This window comes from Rhinolophus ferrumequinum, chromosome 7, assembly GCF_004115265.2.
Source record: "Rhinolophus ferrumequinum isolate MPI-CBG mRhiFer1 chromosome 7, mRhiFer1_v1.p, whole genome shotgun sequence".
Lineage (NCBI taxonomy): Eukaryota > Metazoa > Chordata > Mammalia > Chiroptera > Rhinolophidae > Rhinolophus > Rhinolophus ferrumequinum.
In genome coordinates, this window is record NC_046290.1 from 80,175,090 (window position 1) to 80,199,977 (window position 24,888).

Genomic DNA, 24,888 nt, shown 5'->3' on the forward strand with positions numbered 1-24,888 from the left:
ATGACTGAGTAATAGTCCATTGTTATTAGAACCAATTCTTCTTTACCCATTCATCTATCGATGGACACTTACGTTGCTTCCATATCTTGGCTACTGTAAATAATGCTGCAGTGAACATAGGGGTTATATCTTTTTGAATTCATGTTTTGGATTTCTTTGGATAAATACCCAGAAGTGGAATTGCTGGATCATAAGGTATTTTTATTTTTTCATTTTTTTGAGGAACCTGCCTACTGCTTTCTATTGTGGCCACACCAATTTACAATCCCAACATTGCATGAGAGTTCCCTTTTCTCCACATCTTTGCCAACACTTGTTTGTTGATTTATTGATGATAGCCTGCTAACAGATGTGAAGTGATATCTCATTGTGGTTTTCATTTGCATTTTCTGTTGGTTAGTGATGTTGAGCATTTTTAATGTGTTTGTCTGCCATTTGTTTTGTCCTCTTTGGAGAAGTGTATATTTGGGTCCTCTGCCCATTTTTTAAGTGGATTATTTGTGTTTTTTTTGTTTGTTTGTTTGTTTTTGGTTTTTTTTGGTGTTAAGTTATATGAGTTCCTCATATTTTTTTCTATATCAACCTCTTGTCGGATGTATCATTGACATGTATCTTCATTCATTAGGTTGTCTTTTCATTTTGTTTATGGTTTCCTCTACTATGCAAAAACTTTTTACTGTAATGTAGTCTCATTTGTTTATTTTTTACTTTTGTATCCCTTGCCTAAGGAGACGTATCCAAAAAAATATGGCTAAGAGCGATGTCAGACTTTAGTGCCTATGTTTTTCTTCTGTGAGGTTTATGGTTTGGAGTCTTATATTTAAACCTTCAATCCATTTTGGGTTATTTTTGTATATGGTGTAAGTAGGTGGTCTAGTGTCATTGTTTTGCACGTATCTGTCCAGTTTTCCCAGCATTATTTGTTGAAGAGACTGTCTTTATCCCATTGTATATTCTTGCCTCTTTTGTTGTACATTAATAGACCATATAGTTGTGGGTTTGTTTCTGAGCTGTCTATTCTGTTCCATTGATCTATCTGTCTGTTTTTATGCTGGTATCATGCTCTCTGAAAAGTTTGTAACTTCATGGCAACAACCCGGATGCCATGATGATGTAACTGGTCTGTTATAGCCTGTGTATCTCCTAGAATGGTGGATAGTAAATAAGCTTGGGTTTAGAAAAACCATATGTAGGGAACTAGACTCATACAGACTGTGAAATCAGGGAAAGTATTAGATTTACCTACACTAAGCCACCAGCGTATATCTGCAGCCCTTGTTCTCCGTACAGCCCTGCTCTAAGACCCTGCGTGACATCACTGGACTCCTCTCTTTTTCTCTCCCCTTCTCCTCTCCATTCTCCTCTTCCTCCCTCCTTCTCCTCCCCCTCGCTCACTCTCCCTTTCTCTCTGTGTTCCTCTCTCCCTCCATCCCTCATTTCCAATAAGGTATTTCAATCAGTATATTGATAAGAGACATACTGTATATTCTGGATGATTATGGTGGTAAAATTAGGCAGGGGTAGAAAGGTATCTACCTTCATGGACAAGTACATATACTTATATAATTCTTTGTTCTCTGTCTCTTTTCATTAGACAGAAATTCTTACCTGTTTTTTTTTACTGTCGATTCCTAGGCATTGAGAAGAGTCGACATCCAGTAGACCCTTTACTGTTACTTGAGGGAAATAAATGACATAAATTGAAGAGTAATGCTATTGGATCAACATGATAATTATACAAACTCTCATCTCACCTCAAAACTCAGATTCTGCTATTTAGTTCATATCAAAAACAAAAAAATTGAGTGAAGAAAGTGTATATGTGGAAGATAAAAGCTATATATTCCACCAAATGCCACATACTCTATTAAAAGTATCTTAGTTCTTCAATGATTTATATTTTCATTTTATATACTTTAAATTCCCTCAGTGAATGTTAAAAGAAGCATTTAAGATATCTAATACCACTTTTCTTAAGAACATGTTCATTACACAATTCTGAATGATTAATAGAAAGTCTCACATGAAAAATATCTCTGGGAAATTACAAATTCAAAAGTTTGGCTTCCTCTAAAGAACCAATGGCTTTCCCTTATCTGAATGTGATAATTACTTATTGAATCATATAACCCTTTTGCTTTGGCTTCTGGGGAACTCCAAAGCAAATTTGAACACTCTTACAGTAAAAATGTTGGTATATTTGGTTTTTTAAAGTTAATGTCTGAGCAAGTGCTATCATTGCTGCATCCTTACCTTTTGTCAGACATGATGCTAAGCAATTTAGCAAAATCACCTCATTAAATTATTTTGTATCCTGAAAGGTTTCATGCTGAATAAAAGGTAAGATTTTTCTTATTATAGATGAGAAAGGGAAGTTAGATGCCCTCTCATGTTCATATAGCTAGTAAATAGGGAAGCTACGATCCTCTCATGTTCACTTAGTTAGTAACTAGGGAAGCTATGATCCTCTCATGTTCATTTAGCTAGTAAATAGGAAGCTATGATCCGGTCTAGGTAAATGCCCATACATTGTGTTCAGTCAATGTACTCTCTTTCCCTAACCTCTATTCTGTCTTACTTATTTTGTTGTCCATCTTGCTTATACTTTGCATTTTCTATTTCTATTTATTTTTCTCTTTAATTACAATTTTTATTTTATATGTTTTTGTTTAAGCGACCACCAATCCTCTGTAAAATAGGGAATAAGTAAAATATATAAAATATTAGACTAGCAACATAAAATATTCATGTACTAAAGCCTCATGAACAGCTAAGAACTCTGTGTGCTTTGTCCATCAGAAGACTCGCTCTCTGTTATCGATTGAATTGTGTCCTCTAAGAATGATATGTTGAAGTCCTAATCCTAGATCCTCAAATGTGATCTATTTAGAATTAAGGTCATTAGTTAAGATAAGGTCATACTGGAATGTGTGTGTGGCGGGGTGGGGGGCGTGCTAATCCAATGGAACTGGTGTCTTTATAAGAAGAGAGGAGGCAGAGGTGCACAGAGAGAAGACATGTGAAGAGACAGAGGGAGAATAGTATGTATTGCAGGCAGAGACTGGAGTGAGGCATCTAAAAGCCAAAGAACACCAAGGGTTGCCAGCAACACCAGCAGCTAAGAGAAAGGCATGGAACTGTTTGTCCCCTAGAGGCTTCAGAGAGAGAATGGCCCTATTAAAACCTTAATTTTGGACTTCTAGACTCCAGAACTATGAGAAAAGAATATCTGTTGTTTGAAGCCACATAGTTTGTGGTCCTTTGTCATGGCAGTCCGAGGAAACTCATACATTCCCTAGAAATGCTGCTGGAAGGTCGATCAAATTTCCAGCTAACATGAAGCAGCCGGGCTAAAGTCACTTTGGTAGCAGTGTTTATAATTGTTAGCATTTTTGGCCAACATCTACAGATATTGAATGAGACCAAAACAACAACAACAAAAAGAACATTTGGAGTTAGAAGTGGATAACTACCTCATTAAGCCATAGCTGTTGAGAGAAGTAGAGTGGCGCCAGTATTCGTTATTATGCAGATGGGCGCAAATAATATAGCACAGTTCTCATGAATATCACTTTGGCTCATTACAGAATCCAACTCTGCAGTTTACGGAGTTTTAAAGCGAATATTTGATATTGCTCAATTAAATGACAATTGAATGCAGCAGTAGAATTGATCACTTCAATTTATCACCTTAAAAATATATCCATGAACCTTTATTTTCCCAACATAGTCTGTGAATCAGTTCAGGCTTTTTTTCTTTCTTTCTTTTTTTTTTTTTTAGTCTTTATCTTCATTTAACCTCCTTCAAGGTATAGTGTCAACATCACAAAAATGACATGTTAAATGTCTTTAAAAACATGAAGATGGAGTGATTCATATGAATTGCAAAAAGAACAAAACCTCTAAAAGTTAATGAAATCTATTCACTAGATTGACTTTGTAACACAGGAGTTTTCTGTAAATGTAGGAGGCAAAAGAAAACACTGCAGGTAGGTGATCATTAGTCAGAAGGCAAAGATAGCAATTAATAATGAACTAATTTCTAGACAAATGAACCTTTTATTATTTATCCATAATGTCTAAATATTATGTCATCAGTGTTTCACTGACACAGAAATAGCACTGTATTAATTTTTTTTCCAAAAATAAGTTATCAGTGAATATGTGGTCGTGGTTATTGAATCAGAAAATTTGTTCCAAGGAGGGTATAAATAAAGGTTATGGTGAGGAAGCTGGAACACCATTATTGCATCAGGCCTTGATTCCAAAGAACCAGACATTTGATAAATGTGCAGCCTTGTTGTTTTAATAAGACTGAAATTTACAGTGGAGTGTTAGATCACATCTCCTCAGAGTGGCTCATTAAATTCTACTATTGGGTCTTGTCTATTATTGAATAGTCTCTAGCCTTCACAGAAGGCAAAGGGGATAAATGTGTTCTAAGGTTTTTTTAATGTAAAGATAATATCACTGCATTTTATGCTGTATCCAAAATGTTTCCTACTTCTTCAGTAACAAATCTGTTTCAGGCTTTTTCTTTTTCTTTGTAAGACATAGGTTCAATTTATCAAAATTATTAAATTTACCAAAATTTACTAAGCTTACATTAGTTATCTTCAAGATTGACAGACCAAGTTATTTTCTGGGGTTTGTTAGTTAACTAGGAGATGCTTCACATTTCTCTATATTTGCATTTCATCCATCAGTAGTTGACACCCTGGTTGTAGCCAATCCCATACACGCCTGATTGCCAGCTGCCTCCTTCATCAGTATTTCTAGATTAAATGATATTATAGTGTTTTTTGTCATTGTTGTTGCTGTATATTCATTAGTAGCTGCTAAATTTCTGAAAAGGTCTTCATTTTAAACACCCCATTGATCCTCCCAGCTCTATTTAAATATTTCTCACAGACTTTAAGAAATATTTAATTCTCGGCCATCCAAGGAGTGAGAGCAAAATAAGCTACTTCTGTATTTAAAAGCAACCCTCACCCGCTGCTTGCCCACCTGTAAAAAAGGAGGGATAAATAAAAAGATTTAATTTTCAATTCCCTTTTCAAAATTCATCTCTTCCCAAGAGATTTCAAAAGATAGAACTCCACTAATTCTCATTCATCTAAGTGTTTACCATGGTCTATCATTACAAAATTATGTCAATGTAGAATAACTAATGATTATAGCATACTTAGCATATTTCATGGCTGTTCCGCATTCTTTTCCTAAACAATGCACTATTTTTGAGAGACTAATAACAATTTATCTTAAAAACAAATATGCCTCATTTCAATTTTTATTTGAATAGCATTTTTAAAAATTAATGACCAGAATTCACCTGAATTACTATCCAAAGCTGGTAGTCCATAGAAATTTATTTTGTGAAAACCCACTAAAACACATTTTACAGATAAAATTTGAAGGAATCCCTTTCTCTCCACTTAAAAAGTTTGCCTTTTACTGTGTCTATAAAGCTAACAATCTACATACCAATTATAGAAAAAAGAATGATACTATATAAACTATATCAAAGCATTATAATATTTAAAAGTACCAGTTTTATAACTGTAACAATATACATTACCACGAGGATTATTAACTAAAATTTAGAAAAAAAAATATGTATAATGAATAGGAATTCAGTTTACATATTGAACGCAAATGAGAATTGGATTTTTTTTTCTTTTTATGAATCTAATTAAGTATAATTAGATCTGTGAAATGGAAGTTTTAGATGCTAAAAATACAGCTGCTGCATGTACAGAGCTAAGCCAATTGTAGAAGCTAGATACAAATTAATGAGTTTCCGCAAGTCCTGGGGAAGCTGCATATTCTAACAAGAGTCAGGTAAAGGTAACACACAAACTTTGTTCTTAATAATTAGTCACTTATTGAAATGTCTTCTCAGTCAGTTATTCAATTCTTAGAATTAAACCTACTGACGTCTATCCTGTTTCATTGAATTAAATAGAACTCATTTTCACGTTGAAAGGAGAGTTTGGAAATTTGGAGATTCTCTATGGAGATTGGGGGAAGCGTGAGGTACTCATCCCTTTCTACATATCTCCACACAAAATATGCTATATGTTAACCTTGTGCCAAGGGCTGTGCGAGTATTGAAGCTATAAAATAAATAAGACCATGTACTCTGTCCCCGACATGCTGATTGATGAAAGATATTTAGCTCCCTTAATGTGGGGAGCCATAATTTCTTGTTATTCTGAAGCCTTGCAGACTGGCTCAGTTTATGGTTAACTTGTTTTAGCTCTTAAGGCGTTGTCTCTGCCTACACCTGGAGGGTGCTTACAAGCTGCTGAGGAATGAGGTGGGAGTGGCCGGTTCCCGGACACAGAGGACTGATGATTATCAGGGTAATTGGTGGGCTTTGTCATTGAGAAAATGACTTTGGGGAAGTTTCAGTGATTTTGTAGTTTCTATGTAAAAGTTAAAAATTTACTCTCAATGAGGTAATACACACTCGTGAATGTTAAGCTGCACGTACACAGGTGGTATAAATTGGTAAAGGAAAGTAAACTCCGCGCTTCAGGATCACTGAAGACCGGCCGCATCATCATTTTGTGTGAGTGTCTTTTTTCATTCCCACTCCCCCATTCAGCTACTGTTCGATTTGTGGCGGCTGGCCCGTCACACCTTAAAAGGAAGAGTTTAAAATTTTTTTAGCCTTTAAACCTTTACCAGAAAAATAAATAACTTGGCTTGATAGACACACACACACACACACACACACACACACACACACACACACACACAGTTTTTACTTCTCAGATTTGCTCCAGTGACAGTTAATGGTTTTCAGATGACTGGGGACAGAAAACAAATTGTTTTAATTGTTATTTTTAGATTATTTATACATAAACACACTGTCACTATAACTAATTAGAGGGTGGTGAGGGAGAAGGACACAAGAGGAAAATAACATTGTTTGTAAATCTGCTGTAATATATATATTACATATTCTTCTAAGCAAGTCCTCTAAAATAGAAGTTATTACCCCATTTTACTGATGAGAAACCTATAACATTTAGAGATTAAATAACTTTATCAATACGATCCAAGTAATATATGGAAAAACAAAGATTTGAGCCTATGTTCCAAATTCCACCTTCTTGACACTACACTGTCTTCTCTTCTACAATACTGGTAATTGAAACATGTTAGCAACCAACAATCCTACAAGTTATTAGTAACAAAACTTTTGAAATGCAGTGTCTGCACAATATGGCTTAAAAGTTATTATGGAAATAAATGAAGACCACCCAAATGCAAATAAGCAGGTTATTTATTCAGAGCTTATTAGAGCAATGGAGTCAGCCACCATCACTGGCATTTGGCAGAAGACTCCAAGGCAGGCGGGTAGGAGGAAAGTTTTTATAGTTAAAAAAAAAAGAAGAAGAAGAAGAAGAGAAGGGAGACTTCAGGTTGCTCTAATTGGAGGTTTCTTAGCATGGGGAAGCTAGGGGCAGGCTGACAACTAGAGGGGACCATCTTTTGTGATTGGCTGGGCGGACATATTTGGCTTTCTCTCCTTAGCTGTGAGTTGGAATTGGTGACAAAATATAGGGAAGCTGGCATTCACTAACCAAGTTCCAATGATTCTTCAGAGGTGGTTACTTGGCTTCCTGGGCTCATTCCTGCAGGAGCCGTGGGTCAGAAATGAGTGCTCATTTTCTGAGACTATGTGGTTAAAAGGCCATGTGTGGTTTTGACATAAATGTTCAAGCCACTGCCTATTTGTATATTCAGTCTCTCAGTATTAATGACTTAATAGTGTTTCTTAGAATTCAAAACAAGGTACTTAATGGTATGATTAGATTGTGTAAATCCAATAACATGCACAGTAGCATGCATTTCTTGCTATATTTTCCTCGTCTATTTACACTTCCATGCTTATGGAGAGGAGTTTCTAAACTCCTCTCTTTGCAAATTTCCAACTCCTAGTCTTCTGTCATCATCACTCAATTGCTGACCATGGTTCCTATTTTTCTGAGAAAAAGAGGAGCAATTAGCTAAGAACACTTGTAAACTTCCCACTACTTTCTCTTTTTACCTTACAGCACAGGAGTTCCTCCTGTTACTCTTGATAAATTGTCCATGCTCCCATCGAAGGCCAATCCTGCTTCTCACACACAGGATTTCATCCCTCTCACCTATCAAGAATATCTCTCCAGCAAAGCTACAGCTTTCTCTCAGCATGCATTTCCCCAACTCCATTGTATTATTTCCAGCAGCATATTTATATCCTCTAATTTATTCCATCTTCTTTGGACCTTATATTTTCCTTCAGTAGCCTCACATCTAAGCTCCACCTTACAGAAAAATCCCATAAAGAATTTTTTACTCTCTGTTGCCAATATCTCATCATCCACATGTTCATGAATCCACATCTACAATAGCTGCTGATTGTCTATGGGTGATATGTTCCAAGATCCCCAGTAGGTCTGAAACCACAGATAGTACTGAACCATATATATACACTAGGTTTTTTTCACCATACATACATACCTTTTCACCTAAAAAAAGGAAACATTTTTATGGCTACTCTTTGGCATATCCAAATTGCCAAGATGACTACCCTTGCACTTTGGGGCAATAATTAAGTAAAATAAGGATTACTTGAACACAAGCACTGTGATACCCTAACAATAGATCTGATAATGGAGACGACTACTAAGTGATGAGCGGGCAGGTGGCATAAACAGTGTGGAGACCTTGAACAAAGGATGATTCATGTCCCAAGTGGGACAGAGCTGGGTGACACAAGATTTCATCATGATACTTATAAATTGTTTATTTATGAAATTTTACATTTAATATTTTCAGTCCATGGGTAACTGAAACTGAAAAGCAAGACCACAGATGAGGAGTGACTACTGTATTTGATTTTTACTAATGAGTGCTCAATTTCTGAGATTACGTGGTTAAAAGGCCATGTGTGTCTTTGACATATAGATCAATGGGATGGAATGGACATTCTTAGTTCTTTCAGAACGTAAGCAGGAAAATATAAAACTAAATGCATTAAAATTAGTTTGATTATAAAGATATTCTCTCTCCATTAATTAATTAATTCTGATTCTTATTCAAATATATACTTCGGGCCTAAAATTATGTGTCAGGTAGAAAATCATGAACAGGACGTAACTTTCTGATATCTAGAAGGGTCTGTAGTTCACTTTTAAATGCCCTTTCTCTAAAATATGATAAAACATTTCCAATAAGCTTTCTAGGTGGGAAGCAGTAAAGCATGAGAAAATACCCAACAGTGTACAGAAGGTAACAATTTATTATATTCCCTGGGGTTTGACATCTTATTACAATTCATTTTCCATGTAAATGGCCTTTAAAAAGATTAAGCTCTGTCCAATAATTGTTATTCATTCAAACATCAGATGAATTTTATTCTTTGAATTCCCTAATCGTACTGTCACAAAAAGATTTACTGCTTTTTTTGTCTTATATTTGAAATGATTCAAACTTTCAATTAAAAGTGGATTACTGGTAATATCTCATTGTGTTTTTATTTGCGTTTCTCTGATGATTAGTGATATTGAGCATCTTTCATATGTCTATTGACCATCTGTATGTCCTCTTTGGAGAAATGTCTGTTCAGATCCTCTGTCCATTTTTTAATGGGATTATTTGTTTTTCTGTTGTTAAGTTGTATGAGTTCCTTATATATTTTGAATATGAGCCCCTTATTGGAAGCATTGTTTGTAAATATCTTCTCCCATTAGGTCGGCTGCCTCTTTGTTCTGTTGATGGTTTATTTTGCTGTGCAGTATTTTCATTTGATATAGTCCCTTTCATTTATTTTAGATTTTACTTCCCTTGCCTTTGAGGTCAAATTCATAAAATCATCTTTGAACCCAAGGTCCGTAAGTTTAATACGTGTTTTCTACTATGCAGTTTATTGTTTCAGATCTTATGTTTAGGTCTTTGATCCATATGACTTCATTCATATGTGGGATATAAAACTAAAAGAAACAAGATAAACAAATAAAAAAACAAAAACTCATAGACACAGACAATAGTTTAGTGGTTACCAGAGGGTAAGGCAGGAGAGGGCTGGTACAAGAGGGTAAAGGGGGTCAAATATGTGGTGATGGAAGGAGAACTGACTGGGTGGTGAACACACAATGTGATATATACATGATGTAATACAGAATTGTACACTGTAAACCTCTGTAATTTTACTAACTATTGTCACCCCAATAAATTTTAATTTAAAATAAGTGGATTATTGGCACAGTTCACGAATAGAATTCTGTACACAAACATCAAGAAGATCACTTCCACTCCTCCCAGCTCAGGACTTTGTACTTTGCTATTGCTTTGAATGGACAGGCTTAGGCGTTAAAGAATCATATTGATGCTTTCATCAAGAATAGTGTTTTTAATAAAAAATAATAGACTTTATTTTTTACAGCAATTGTAGGTTTACAGAAATATTGATTGGACAGTATAGAGAGCTGTCACACACACACTCCTAACCTCCATACAATTTCCCCTATTATTTACAACCTGTATTAGTGTGATGCATTTGTTACTATTAATGAAGTGATATGCAGTATTAACTAAAGTCCATACTTTACATCAATGTTCACTGTTGCATCGTGAAGTTCGATGGGTTTTAACAAATGTATAATGTGTTTATTATTATTACCATTTCATAAGGAATAGTTTTTCTGTCCTTAAAAATGCCCTCTTCTCTACCTGTTCATTATCCCTCCCTCCCTTTCACTAAACCTCTAGCAACTACTGATCTTTTTTACTGTTTCCAAATTTTTGCCTTTTCCAGAATGTCCTGTAGTTGGAATCATATAGGATGTGGCTTTTCCAGATGGGCTTTTTCAGATTGGCTTTTTTGATTGAGCAATGTACTTTTAGAATTCCTCAGAGTCTTTCTGTGTCTCGGTAGCTCATTTCTTTTTATTGCTATGTAATATTCCATTGTCTAGAGGTGCAACAGTTTATCCATTCACCTATTGAAGGACATTTCTATTGCTTCCAAGTCCTAGCAATGGTGAATAAAGCAGCTATCAACATTCATAGGCAGATTTTTGTGTGAACATAATACGTTTTCAACTCCTTTGGGCAAACTCTGAGGGGCATGATTGCTGGATTAGTAAGAGTATATTTAGTTTGTAAGAGACTTCCAAAATGTCTTCCTAAGGGGCTGTACCATTTTGCATTCCCACCAGCAATGAATGAGAGTGTCCTGTTGCTCCATATCAAGCCAGGTTTTGGTATTTTGAATTTTAGCCATTATACTAGATGTGCAGTGGTATCACATTGTTGTTTTAATTTGCATTTCTCTAATGTATATGATGTTTCACCTCTTTTCATATGCTTATTTGCCATCTGTATATCTTCTTTGTTAAACACATTTTATTGAGTATTCACTGTTTACTAGACATTGTATTATGTGGCAGGAACATTTGTTAATCTTTTGCAGAGGAAAATATATACTGAATTTACTGTATATAGTTATCACTTTAAAAAAAAACAAAAAACGTCAATTTACTTTTTGAGGAAAAAGTAAATAGACACAGACAATAGTTTAGTGGTTACCAGAGGGTAAGGCGGGAGAGGGCTGGTACAAGAGGGTAAAGGGGATCAAATATATGGTGACGGAAGGAGAACTGGAAGGCAGTTCAGCTAATGGCAGGATACAATTGTGATTCTTTTTTCTTTGATTTTTTTTTAACTCCTAGCCATGTTCTGAAAAGTCAATGACTGGCCATGTTGAAACTAATGAAAAGATATAAGGTGTGACTAGATGAGATAGTGTATAAGCAAAGTACATAAAATGTGATTACACAGTTCTCTAGCATTGGTTCCTTAACCAGCATCTTCAATTTGGAGACCACTAGACAGAATTAGTCTAACATTTTGGTACCTCTGAAATCTGAAGCTATTCTCTTCTTGTAAATATTTTAAGGAGTAGTTGTTTGAAACAATTTGAAAAGATGCTGTTTAGCTCACCAATCCATTGATACCTTCATTTAGACATACCGTTCTTTTTTACACCTCCTTTTCTAGCTCCTCATATCCCTAAGCTATAAATGACTGCATTCATGTGTTTCTCAAGCCTAGAGAGCAGTGCTAGAGGTAAACATTTGATTTCCTAAAGAGGAAAAAGCAAAAGGCAGGGAGACCCCTGGGTAAGAAGCTAAGATCTCAGACGAGCTCCTGATAGTTTAACTGAATGTACAGTGCTTTGTCAAGAATTAAGTTGGATGAAACTGGAGTAGACAGGTCAATAATATTAGCAGGAAAAAAAGAGTAAGAATTTTATTGTTGTTGTTAACCTGACAATAATTGATCATCAAGGCGCCCCAAATCAAGTGATTATTTGAGATCTTCTAAAAGTGAGAGCTTCATGTTACTTTCCCAAGTAAGGATGCTGAGCAACTGGATCATTTGGTTTCCAAATCTGATCAGGTTAGAATTCCTATGGAAAAGATGCACCAAATAAGATTGGTAATTATTAATGGAATGAGACATGGTCTGTAATATAAAATGCTAGGAGCAAACATTCTATAGTTCTCATTTCAAGGCAAAAGTTTTTAAAATGTTTTAATATTACAGAATGTTTAAAATATTATTAGATAAGATTTAAATATGGCCATAGTATTTCAAATATATTGAATATAAAAAAACTAAACCTCAAAGATATATAATCAAATCACAAGTATACTTGTCCACTTTTAATTCCCACTTGTTACACACAGGAAGTAGGAACTTTTTTTTTGTATTAAATTTATCGTGGTAACATTAATTAATAACATTATATACATTTCAGATGTGTAACTTTATAACACAACATCCGTATACTTTATTGCGTGCTCACTACCCAAAGTCTAGTATCCTTCTGTTGCCATATATTTGACTTTACCCTCTTCGTCCCCGCCCTCCCCAACCCTTAACCCCTCTGGTAACCACCATTCTGTTGTCTGTATCTATGAGTTTTGTTTTGTGCATTTGTTTGTTGTTTTTTCTTTTATATCCCACGTATGAGTGAAATCATACGGCACGCAAATGGCAATACTTCATTTTTTTTATGCCTGAATAGAATTCCACTGTATATATATACCACTTCTTTAGCCAGTCATCCATCAAAGGACACTAGGTTGTTTCAATATCTTGGCTATTGTGAATAATGCTGCAATGGATATAGGGAGACATGTATCTTTACAAATAAGTATTTTCAAATTATTCAGATAGATTCCCAGAAGATGGATTGCTGGGTCATATGGTAGCTCTATTCTTATTCTTTGAGGAACCTCTATACTAATTTCCATAGTGGCTGCACAAATTTACATTTCCACCAGCGGTGTGCAAAGGTTCCTCTTTCTCGACATACTCTCCAACATTTATTTCTTATGTCATTGATCATGGCCATTCTAGCAGGTGTGAGATAGTAGCTCATTGTGGTTTCTCATTATTATTTGCTAATAGTGTATAGAAACATTATAAGTAGTGATGTAGAGCATCTTTTCACATATCTGTTGGTCATCTGCATGTCTTCTTTGGAAAACTGTTCAGGACCTCTGCCCATTTTTTAATCAGATTGCTCTACTTTTGGCTTTTTCTTTTGTTACATTTTTACAAGTATAGTTGATATACAATATTATATGAGTTTCAGGTGTACAATTTAGTGATTTGGCATTTAAAAACCTTAAAATGTGATCACCACACTAAATCTAGTAAACATTTGTCACCATGTAAACTTATAACCATCTCATTGACTATATTCCCCTTCACTTTTCGCTCACCTCACACCCCTCTTCCCTCTGGTAGCCATCAGTTTGATTTTTATTCTTATGAGACTGTTTTTGTTTCGTTTTGTTTGATTGTTTTGCTTTTTATTCTTTTTTAGATTCCACATGTAAGTGATGGCATATGGTATTTGTGTTTCTCTGACTTATTTCACTTAATACCCTCTAGGTCCATCCACATTATCACAAATGGCAAGATTTCATTTTTTATGCCTGTGTAATATTCCATTGTATACATACCACTTGTTTATCCATTCAACTATTGATGGACACCTAGGTTGCTATCATATCTTGGCTGTAAATAATGCTGCAATGAACATAGGGGTGCATGTAACTTTTCAAATTACCATTTTGGATTTCTTTAGATAAATATCCAGGAGAGGAATCGTTAGATCATATGGTAGTTCAATTTTTAATTTTTTTGAGAAACCTCCATACTGTTTTCCATAATGGCTGCACCAATTTGCAATCCCACAAACTGTTCACTAGAGTACCCTTTTCTCCACATCCTCATCAACACTTATTTGTTGATTTATTGAGGATAGCCATTCTCACAGGTGTAAGGTTATATCTCATTGTGGTTTTCATTTGTATTTCTCTAATGATTAGTGTGATGTTAAGCATATTTTCATATATCTATTGGCCATCTGTATGTTCTTTGGAAAAAAATGTCTATTCATGTCCTCTGCCCAGTTTTTTAATTGGATAATTTGGGTTTTTTTTTTTTTTTTCTGGTGTTAAGTTGTATGAATTCTTTATATATATATATATATATATATATATATATATATATATATATATATATATATTGTTTGTATATTAACCCCTTATAGATTGTATCAATGGTAGAAATCTTCTCCCATGCAGTAGGTTATCTTTTCATTTTGTTGATGTTTTCCTTCACTGTGAAAAAAACTTTTTAATTTGATATAGTCCCACTTGTTTATTATATTTTTTCTCTTGTTTTCCTTGCTAAGGTGTCATATCCAAAAAATTTTACTAAGAATGATAGAAAAGATTTTATGCCTGTGTTTTCTTCTAAGAGTCTTATGGTTTCAAGTCTTACATTTAAGTATTTAATACATTTTGAAGTTATTCTGGTATATGAAAGTTGTCTAATTTCATTTATTTTGCACGTGTCTGTCAGTTTTCCCAACACAATTTATTGGAGACTATCTTCATTCCCATTGCATATTCTTGCTTCCTTTGTCATAGATTAATTGACCATATAGTTGTGGGTTTATTTCTGGGCTCTCTATTCTGTTCCATTTTTCTATGTGTCTGATTTTATGCCAGTACCATGCTGTTTTGGTTACTATAGCCAAAGTTTTGGTTATACTTGTAGTGTATTTTGACATCAGGTAGTATGATACCTCCAACTTAGTTTTTCTTTCTCAAGATTTCTTTGGCTATTTGTGGTCTTTTGTGTTTCCATATAAATTTTATCATTATTTGTTCTAGTCATATGAAAAATGTTATTGGTGTTTTGATAGGAATAGCATTGAATATGTGGATCCCTTGGGTGGTACGGACATTTTAACATTGTTACTTTTTCCTATCCATGAACACAGTATATCCTTCCATTTATTTGTGTCTTCTTTATTTTCTCTCTTCAATGGCTTATAATTTTCTGAGATCTTTTACATCCATTGTTAAATTTATTCCTAAGTATTATTTTTTGATGCAATTGTAAATGGGATTGCTTTCTTAATTTCTCTTTCTGAGAGTTCATTGTTGGTGTATAAAAATGCAACTGATTTCTGAATATTAATTTTGTATTCTACTGTACTGAATTCATTTATTAGTTATGTATCGATAAGTATTATCGATTGCTATGCACAGACTTATTTTCAAGGCCCGATACGCAAGACACACCACCACAAGCCCGGATGAAGGGGTTAAAGAGTTTTATTACAAAGTGAAAGTAAGTAAGACAAGACAGAGATTAGGGGAGTATATCATCATACCGCTAACAAGCAAGGAGGCAATTCATCATACCACCAGGGCCCAGTCAATTAGACCCGTAGAAACAGCAACGGCCTTTCATCAGCACGGGCAAGACATCATGCGCAGAAACAGCACCGGCCCTTCATCAGCGTAGGCAAAATCTCAGTCAAGTGAAATCATCAACCCGGGCGGAATATCCTGCAGCAGCCCAGGCGGCTGGAGAACAACATCTACTGCTACGCCCTCCTCGGCTTTCTGGGGTTTTGAGGACTTCACTAACAACAGCGGCAAGGAGCCAATAGGCATACGTGTTAACAACACAAGGAACTGGTCTCGGATCTGGCTAGGAGCCGGGGCCAGGCCTTGGTACGAGATTAGATGTGTCGGAGCTCGGCCCACCTGCGCCAAGGCGAAGGCCAGGCTCCACATCCTGTAAATATTTTCTTGGTCCCTGGGAGGGTAGCCAATCCTTCCAAGGCCAAGCACGTACCCCAGCCACTGTGAGAGTTTACATCCCCAAATGTTCCCAGGCAGACCTTCATATTTTCTATTCCTTACAAGTTAATAGTTTGTTGGTGGATTCTTTTGGGTTCTCTATATATGATATCACGTGATCGGCTAATCATGGCAATTTTAATTCTTTCCAAAATGGATGCATTTTATTTCTTTTTCTTGACTGACTGCTGTGGCTAGGACTTCCAGTCTCTGTTGAATAAAAGTGGTAAAAGTGGGCAACCTGGTCTTGTTCCTGATCTTAAAGAAAAAGCTTTTCATCATTGAGTACGGGGTTAGCTGTAGGTTTGCCATATAATAAAGGTATTATTATGTTGAGGTATGTTTCCTCTATCCCCCCTTTGCTGAGTGGTTTTACCGTAAATGGATGATGAATTATGGCAAATGCTGTTTCTTCACCTATTGATACGATCATATGATTTTTATCCTCCATTTTGTTTATGTGGTGTATCACATTAATTGACTTGGGGATAATGAACAAATTTACATCCTATGAATATATCCCACATCATCATGGCGTATTATCTTTTCAGTACATTGCTGAATTTGGTTTGCTAATATTTTGTTAAGAAATTTTGCATCTATGGTCATCAGGAATACTGGATTGTAATTTTATTTTTTTGTAATGTCTTTGTCTGTTTTGGCATCAGTGTAATGCTGACCTCATATAATTATTTGGTAGCCTCCCATCCTCTTCAATTTTTTTGAATAGTTTGAGAAGTTTAGGTATTCTTTAAATGTTTGGTAGAATTCACCTGTGAAGCCATCTGGTCCAGAGCTTTTGTTTGTTGGGAATTTTTTTTTTAAATTTATTTTTCAATTATCATTGGCATATAATATATTCATTTCAGGTGTACAAAGCAATATAGCAATTGTATATTTATATATCTCACAAAATGATCACCTCAACAAATCCATGTTGGGGTTTTTTTGACTGCTGATTTGACTTAGTAGTTACTCAGTTGTTCAGTTGTTTCAGATTTTATGTTTCTTCCTGATTCAGTCATAGAAGATTGTGTTTCTAGGAATTTGTCAATTTCTTCCAGGCTGTCCAATTTGTAGTATTTTCTTATAATCATTTGTATTTCTGTGGTGTTGATAGTTATTTCCCCTCTTTAGTTTCTGATTTTATTTAATTTGGCCCTTTGTCTTTCATCTTGATTAGTCTGGCTAATGGTCTTTCACGTTTGTTTATATTTTCAAAGAATCAGCTCTTGGGTTCATTGATTTTTGTTTTTTTCCACTCTATCTTGGTTATTTCTGTTCTGATCTTTATTATTCCCTTCCCTCCACTCACTTTGGGCTTTGTTAGTTCTTTTTCTAGTTCCTTTAGGTGTAAAGTTAAATTGTTTATTTGAGATTTTTCTTATTTCTTGAGGTTGGCCTGTATTGCTATGAATTTCCATCTTAGAACTGCTTTGGCTATGTCCCAAATGTTTGGGTCCTTGTGTTTTCAGTTTCATTTGTTTCAAGGTATCTTTTGATTTCCACATTCATGCCATAATTAAAATAGCTGCCTGGGGCCTGGGACCATGCAGCTTTGGCAAGATGTTCACCCAGAAAATGTGGGGCAGAGCTCAACATAGAACCATGATTTGTGGGTGATCAGACTCTGACGCTGGCCTGGGGCTGGAGAATGAGATCTTTGATAGAATATCAAAAAAGAGCCCACAAAGTGAAGAGAGGTACTCAACTATCTTTGCAATTGTGCCAAAGGCCTGAATATGGAAAAAGGGGGATATATATTAGAGGAAATACATCAAGTAAATTGTTAATAAGCAGGACAAAGTGTCTTTGGGAAAAAGTGAATAAATAGGACCAGGTGAACTAAACCCATGAAATCGTCCTATACAGAACATAAAGTAATCCCTTTCTCATGCATTCTCACCACTTCTTGTCCTTGTAGGGACATCTGTGTTATTCATCAGCCTTTAGTAAAAGACTAGCATTCTAATTCTCCTATTCCTATAGCACAGAGGCAGCAAGGCCTTCATAATTAGGTGAACCAGTGTTCACAGAGTTTTATAGCAGTAGGGCTACTAGATTCACTGACACAATATATTTCCTTTGTGTCATCAGAAGAGCATGTCATCTCAGTCCTTCTAACCTCTTCTTTTTTTTTTTTCATTTTATATTATTTTTATTGGCATCCAAGACTTTAGATCCATTATCCACTCATCTTGTTTTATACTGTCAGCCTACATAGACTCCTGCTAATCCTGTCATCTTGCTCACCCTTTATGGTTTGTCTATTACTCAGCCTTGCTCCTAGAAACTGCATGTTCAGAGTCCCAGCTGCCTGTTATATGATGGTTAATCGCTTGAGACCAGAAATCAGACCCCTTTAAATGTGCTGATACCATTTTGATTTCTGATAATGATACCCTCTAGTTACAATTTGTAGAGGTAACAACTGGGTTGTATTACCCATCCTGGCAGTCCCAACCTGAATACTCAAAAGAAATGAGGCAAAGTGTTTTATTTTCCCCTTTACATTCCTAGACAAATTTTCCGAAGATAAATTCAGCTACCTCGGTTGCTTTTTTCTATCCATTACCTTCAGATCTTCAAAGTTACAAAGTATTGCTATAATTTGGAAAAATATAGAATAGAATGTATAGATATAAACTCCCAATTAGTTGTTGATGAAACCATATCCCTCCATATGCATTTTATTCAGCAAGTAGACAGTCTGAATTTGTAAATTGAGTTCATTCAAGCTTAAACCAGATTTGAGCTTGAAAAGCTCACAGCCTTTGGTTTTGCTTATAAATTGTGCCTGACATTTCCAAATTCAATTAGCTTCAATTCTTGCAAAGTCATATTATAAGCAAACCAGAGTCTATAAGCCTATTTTTAGATGGTTTAAGTGTATTTTAGTGTGAGATTTTATTTTTGCTTTTTTTTTTTTTTTTTTTTTTTTTTTACATTATTACTGTGTTTCAGGGAGTAGATTAGTTCATTTTTATCATGAATATTGCATTACTGAAAATTTGGGAGACTACAGGTTTTTGTTTGATCCTTTTCGGTTTTCACACTCTTTAATGACTTCATTTCAGTGCTGAAATCAGGGAAACTAAGATTCAGGGTTTGTTTGTTTTTTGCCTTACATAAGCTAGCAATGCCTTGTTAAGTAGGTCTGTGTCTGGCAAAAATTTCTGTGGAGACATTTTCTCATTTCTTTCTCTTAAAGACTCACAACAGGTGTTTAGAATAAATATAGTAAGCAAACCTCATGTATACTAAAAGCCAACATTAGAGCTATTGTTGGTGAAATGTTATTTTATAAACGTATCTTTTCTCTACATCAAGCTTAGTCTCTGTGCAAGAGCCTGATCACAAGAGAAAGAAAGAAAATGAGGGCAAAAATAAGGAATTAAAAAATAAATATATATATAGTTTTATTATGATAAGATAGGTTTACAGTAGGATATTTAGAAAAGAGAGAAGCAGGAAATTAAAAAAAAATAATCTTCTGGGCAGACGGGTGGCTCAGCTGGTTAGAGCGCGGGCACTGGGTAACAGGGCTGCTGGGTTCGATTCCCTTATGGGCCAGCAAGCTGTGCCCTCCGCAACTACAATGAAGTCAATGAGCTGCTGCTGAGTTCCCGGGTGGCCAGATGGCTCAGTTGGTTGGAGCGCAGGCTCTCAACCACAAGGTTGCCGGTTCGACTCCCGCAAGGGATAGTGGGCTGTGCTCTCCTCTAAACCCCCCACCCCACATCTACCAACTGGACCTGGAGCTGAGCTGCGCCCTCCACAACTAAGATTAAAAGGACAACAACTTGACTGGAGCTGATGAGGAGTCCTAGGAAAAACATACCACTATTCCCCTATAAAAAGTCCTGGAAATATACACTGTTCCCCAATAAAGTCCTGTTCCTCTGTGTAACAGGGAAAAGAAGGAGGAGCAAAACACGTTAGAATGGGACTAATTGATTATTTATTTAGCAATATCTAATCAATTTATTTAGCAATATGTAATAGCAAAAGACAAAAACAATTAATAGAATGTGTTAATGTCAGAAAGTAAAGGTGTTTAAGACTAAACTATATACATTGATAACAATGTCATGTCAAAGGAGTACACATACATATAAGATGAAGAGATCCCAACATATGTTTACTATTGATCAAAAATCACTTGGCTAAATACACAAATAACATCAGTAAGGAGTATCCAAAAGCGGTAATAAGCCCTATAGGATGATAACTATTACAGTAGATGCCAAAAGCTCACCAAACTGGGGGAGAACAACACTGGGAAAGCCATAAATCAAAACCTTGCTAGGTCTGTAGCTGAGAGACACTCAGGCGTCTCCCACACCGCTGCTTACAAGTTCCCAAGAATGTTGTGCTGATGACGTTGTTATTGTTGTTAGAAGTCAAGGCGTCTTCTGATGTTACAAGCTGCAAGCTGCATATAAGATTTCAAGGTGTTAACAATCTGAAGAATGTTGCTGTTATTGCCATTGTTGATGTTGTTGTTAGAAGTTAGGACGTCTTCTGATGTAAGCTGCAAGCTGCATACAAGTTTTCTAGATGCTAACAAGTTCTCAAGAAGGCTAACCGTGGGGAACAACACTGGAGAGGCCAGGAACCAGCCAGACCTCACCAGGTTCGCTGCTGGAAGTCAGGACATCCCCTGGTGTTATAAGCTGCATGTTGCTGGAAGTCTTCAAAATGTCAGAATGATAAAAAATCACCAATGACAAATGACCAAATGATGAAATAACAATTAATTAACGCTGCCAACTGAGGTCTGCCTTATATATTTTCTCAGATGTAACTTAGAGCCAAGTTTCTTGTTCCTGCCTCCCCCTCCAGGAATGGCCAATCCCAGGAGGGCCCGGCAGTTACTGATATGAATGTTGCCCATCCAGCCAAAGGGCCAATTCATCCAGATAAGCAATATCTACTGTTCTTGCTTGGGACCATCAGCCCAAGGTCTTCCAAAGCCTGGCAACGTGCCTGTCACGTTGTCCTGATATAGCTTAACTACTTCTTCACTTCATCTACTGATGTGGGCAAAACAGACAGAACAAAGAGGGAATTCTCTCAACCCCTGATCAAGAATTTCTTTAATCCTAAGCTAACTATTACCTCACAACACAGACAGAACAACAAACATCATCTCATATCTCCCCTGCTTGAGAGAATGAGACCAAACAGAAAACCTCATCTCATGTCTCCCCTTCTCGGGAGAATGAGACCAAAGGGGGAATTTACTCAACCCCTGACCACAACACAGAAATCACCTCACATACAGGAACAAATAAAAGCTAATAGACAAAAGCTCACATCAACCAATGAAGGCAAATTTTCTTCAACATCTTCCCTACACCCTTCCCCAATAAAATCTTTAAAATATTAAATAAATAAAAAATAAAAAAATAATAATCTCCTATAATCTCAACACACAAAAATAACTTTTATTAATAATTTTATGCGTACCCTCCTTACTCCTTCACTCCATACGCATATGAAAATCAGTTGAAAAGTCTGCAGCAGTGGTAGTAATTGTCATTGCTATTACGGCTATATTTAATCCACTCCATAATGAGTTGTACCAGCCATCCATATATTCATTTAACATATATCTTTTGAGTATCTACTACCCATTAGGCACTATTCTAGGAGATGAGGAAAAAGCAGTAGGAAAAAAAAGCAGATAGGACGTGACAATATAGAGTTTTATACACCACAAAGGACTTGGATCCAATTGATTGAAATGAATGGCCGTTACAAGGTTTTGAGCAGAGGCCTGGCATGTTCTGACTTATAATGTCCAATGATCATACTGCATGCTGTGTTGAGAATAGATTATGTATATGGGGAATGGGGAGATTGCTCAAGGGAAAAAACAAACAAACAAACAAACAAAAAACAAGGAAATCAGTAAGGAAGCTGTTGAAATAGTTTAGGTGAGAGAAGATGATGGCATGAACCAGGGTGCAGATGGCAGGGACACATTAGGGCAAATATAAGATAATGTGTAATCAAGAATGATTCCAAGTATTTGAGAGGAAAAATTGCCATTTATGTTAAATTTAGTGTGTTCTATTATACATCCAAATGTAGATGTTCAGTAGGCAGTAGATGTGAGTTTGGAGGTAAGTGGAGCCTTCAGAGTAGATATACACAATTGACAATAATTGCTAACCAAGTGGGTAAATACAGCAGAGAACAAAAAAGAAGAGGAAAGAAGATTAAAGGCCAAGCACTAGTGAACTCCACTATTTAGCAGTTGTATAGGTAAGGAAAAACCTGCAAAGGAGAATGGAAAGGAACTGTAAATGCAGTAGGAGAAAAACTGAGGTGTTTGTTAACCTAGAAGCCAAGAGAATAAAGTACATGTTACAAAAAGATCACGTGAGATGAGACCTGAGATTAGACCATCGGAGTTAGCCACCTTTCAATCATTGGTATGGTGACCCTATGTCCATGTTGCCTGAGAGAATTCTGCTTTATGCCTAATGCCTCAGTGTAATAATTATTTATGTTCCCTTTCACTCACAAAGATGCCTCTACTTGGAAATATGTTATATGGTCAGTCAAGCTATTGATGACCTTTTTAGAGTTGTATCACGGAGTGATGTGGCAAAAGCCTGCTTAGAATTGGTATCAAATGGTGATGGAACATGGGACTTGGAGAAGTGAAGCAGACATCTTTGTAAAGGGTTTTGCTGTCAAGCAGAGCAGAAAGAGAGGCTGGTAGCCAGAGCGGATTGTGTATCAATAGAGGATTCTTTTTTAGGAGGGTGAAATGATAGCAGTTTTTGCTAAGCTGATAGGTATCGTCTGCTAAAGAGAGGGAGAAAAAAATATGATGCTGGAGAAAAAGGAGACACACTGGAGTGAAAGTGAGAGGGGCTGTATCTGGTGCACAAGTGGAGGGGTTGGCCTCAGATAAGAACACAGAAAACTAATCATACATATATGTGCATATATAGATGCAGGTAGGTGGGTTTGACATGGTGAACACTAGTGGATAATCTCTTTTGATTCTGACTTTTACAGTTTTCTCCTCATGAGCCAGGGATGAGAGTTAGGAAGGAACTGGGGTGCCTGAGAAAACAAAAGATAAGTATGAAACCATCGTCTAGAAGAGTAGAGAGTGACTAGGGAAATTTAGAAAGGTTGGTACACAGTAATAAGGACTCATTTAAGATTAGTAACCATGAATTTAAAATGAAACAATACCAGCATTGTTTTGTAGGTTTTGTTTTTCCAGCTTGTTGCAGTTAGATTTACCCAGAATTCGATGCTGGCTAGACAGACATAATGAAAGGGAAAAAGGTAAGAAATTTGAGTTGTATACAAGGAGGTTATAATGATTTATGCAGTTTAAACTCTGTAAGGAAAGAACTCAGTGAATAAACTCTAATTGTACTTCTTGGTTTGTGATCAAAGAATTTAAGGAATGGGTTAAAAAATAAGTGACTTGGAAAAATGAAAGGTATCAGTCAGAGAGTTGGGTAATTAACATTGAGAATATAAAAAGAATGTATTACTCTACCTCCAGGTTACATGTTGTCTAGATTATGACCAAAGGAAAGGGGTAGCACTGGAAAGAGCCAAGTGAAAATCTTCAGGGTCTGAGGGTGTGAGACCAGTGGACTGATAGATGATTGGGGGTGGTACAGTCTGGTGACATGATAATCAAAACCGAAGGTTTTTTTGGAAGAAGGGAGGAAATCTGGAGGTTGTGAGGAACAAAGAGGAGATCTCTTCCAGTTCAGGTCTAAGGGTAAGACAGATATAGAACTAAAAAAGAGCCACCACTTGAAAGGGCTTCAAGGAAATAGGTAATTTATGGAAAAGGCAGGATTTTATTAGAACAAGGAGAGATGAGAACACTGAGGTTATAGAGGATTTCACTGATAACTGATGTTGGCTTTTAAAGAGCATGGTAGAAGGATTGAAAATACTAGAGAAAAGAGGGACATGGAGATCAGAAGAGGGATATGCAGAGCCTTAGGTAGATTAGAATTCAAGAGTATAATGAAACATCTGTAAGTCTTGAACTTCTTGTCACCCTGGCATAAGCAGCATCTAAGGACATAGTGTTGAGTCCTGTTGGTTTCAAGGCAGATAGTGGTCTTGTGACTTAAGAATTCAGGGTAGTGGGTGAAAGGATGCGTTTTTTGTTAGTTCTGTGTCACGAAGTATGTTTTTATGCTGTGACATCATTGTAATGGATGAATATATCCTAATGTCTAAACACAACATATTCCATTAGTTAGTTCAATAAGCATCTAAGTGCCTAACAGGCGCTAGTCACTGTAAGTGCTAGGAATACAGCACAGGTAAGTCTGATACAGGCTTTGCCTTTAGTGAGTGAGTTTAAAGTACAACAGAGAAAAACATGGAATAAGAAAGGGAATGAGCATGCCTAAGTTACTATGGATGCTCAGGAGGGGTGGGTGTGGGATGCAGGGTGGTGAGAGATGAATGAAGTAGAACTTCTGGGTGAAGAGATGGGTGTTGTGTGAATGAGAAAATAATAACACCTCGGAGAAAATAAAAGGACATAAAGGTTGAGAGGATAGCAGGCTGTGACATAAAGCACAAGCAATGAGCCAGGGTAGAATACACAGCCTTGTAAATCTTGGTAAGAGGTGTTTAGTGT